Raw genomic sequence first — 1813 nt, 5'->3', positions numbered from 1 at the left:
AAAGATCCGCCCTGGATCAAGGCTACGGCCTTAAAGCTGCTCAAAAGATCCGCCCTGGATCAAGGCTACGGCCTTAAAACTGCTAAAAAGATCCTAAAGTCTCTGGATCTAGGCTACGGCCTCAAAGACACACGTGTTGTGAGATAAGATCCGCCCTGGATCTCCAGGCTACGGCCTCAAAGGTTCGACCCGACCATATATGCTCAGACACGGGCGAACACAAAAGCGTAACAACCCATGTTGGAACCGTCGAAGGATCTCGGCGTCGGCCGTAAAACGGAAACCCCCCGGTCGTCGGTACGCGTGTGGCGGTCGAGGGCCCCCGGCCGCCGGTCGGGACGCGGCGCGTGGATAGGTCTCCCGAGCGGTCAAGGAGTCCCGGAAGCCGGTCGGGCGAGCGGCCGGCCCCGGGGCACCCTACCCTCTCGGGCGCACCGACCCCACGCGTTTCGTCTCGGTCGGCGTCCGGGGTTCCGAGACACCCTTATGTATCTGTGTGACAGACGGAGTGGCACACCGTCTGCGGCGGGACAGGGCCGCCGACCGCGATGGAAGTCGAGTGAGGCGGCTTCCGGGGTCCAAGACCCTACAGACAGACGGAGTGGCGACCCGTCTGCGGCGGGCCAGGGCCGCCGACCGCGATGGAAGTCGAGTGGGGCGGCTTCCAGGGTCCAAGACCCTACAGACAGACGGAGTGGCGACCCGTCTGCGGCGGGCCAGGGCCGCCGACCGCGATGGAAGTCGAGTGGGGCGGCTTCCAGGGTCCAAGACCCTACAGACAGACGGAGTGGTGACCCGTCTGCGGCGGGACAGGGCCGCCGACCGTTACGGAAGTCGAGGGGGACGGCTTCCAGGGTCCAAGACCCTATCTGTGTGACAGACGAAGGTGCATCGTCTGGGGCGGGACAGGGCCGCCGACCGCTATGGAAGTCGAGTCGGGTGGCTCGTGCACTTCCAGGGTCCAAGACCCTCTCTTCGTGACCGACGAAGGTGCTCTGTCTGGGGCGGTACGGGGCCGCCGACCGCTATGGAAGTCGAGTCGGGTGGCTCGTGCACTTCCAGGGTCCAAGACCAACGCGTTTGACCGACGAAGGTGCCCCGTCCCCGGGCACGGACGGGGACGGGCCCGGCCTCCGGGCCGCCGTGGAAGTCGAGTCGGGTGGCTCTCGCACTTCCAGGGTCCTCGACCCTATCTGTCTGACCGACGAAGGCGCTTCGTCTCGGGCGGGCCAGGGCCGCCAGCCGCTATGGAAGCCGAGTCGGGTGGCTCGTGCGCTTCCAGGGTCCACGACCCTGCCTTCGTGACCGACGAAGGCGCTCTGTCTGGGGCGGTACAGAGCCGGGCCCCGTCCAGCAGGGGACGGTGGCCCGAACAGGTGCCATCGGGTATATAGGGAAGAGCACCTCGCTGACTCTCCAAGGTGATAGGCTACCGGATCCCAGGACCTCTCGAGCCCAGCGAGAGGCCTCTCGAGCGGACACAAATGCCTCGAAAAAGTCCCTCTGCACTGAGGTAGTGACGATTCTTATTACGAATGGTAAATCATCCAAGGAAGGGACGAACCCGGCTGGCCTCGGCCGTTAAACGAGCCGGCTTCGTTCGGCCGCTAAACGAACCGGCGTCGTTCGGCCGCAAAACGAACCGGCGTCGGCCGCTAAACGAAACCCCGGGCGGGACAGGGCCGCCCACGTCTCAGCCTTAATGACCCGTTACGGGGTGACGCCCGGATACGCTTTGTGTGTCATGGCCCTGAGATTCTGGAAATCGAACTGCGCCTGGGGCAGGCCTCCGCCCGGCCGACGTTAGCGCGTC

This window comes from Paramisgurnus dabryanus, unplaced genomic scaffold (genome assembly GCF_030506205.2).
Source record: "Paramisgurnus dabryanus unplaced genomic scaffold, PD_genome_1.1 h2tg000221l_1_51862__unordered_in_group9, whole genome shotgun sequence".
Lineage (NCBI taxonomy): Eukaryota > Metazoa > Chordata > Actinopteri > Cypriniformes > Cobitidae > Paramisgurnus > Paramisgurnus dabryanus.
Note: the sequence above shows the minus strand (reverse complement) of the source record.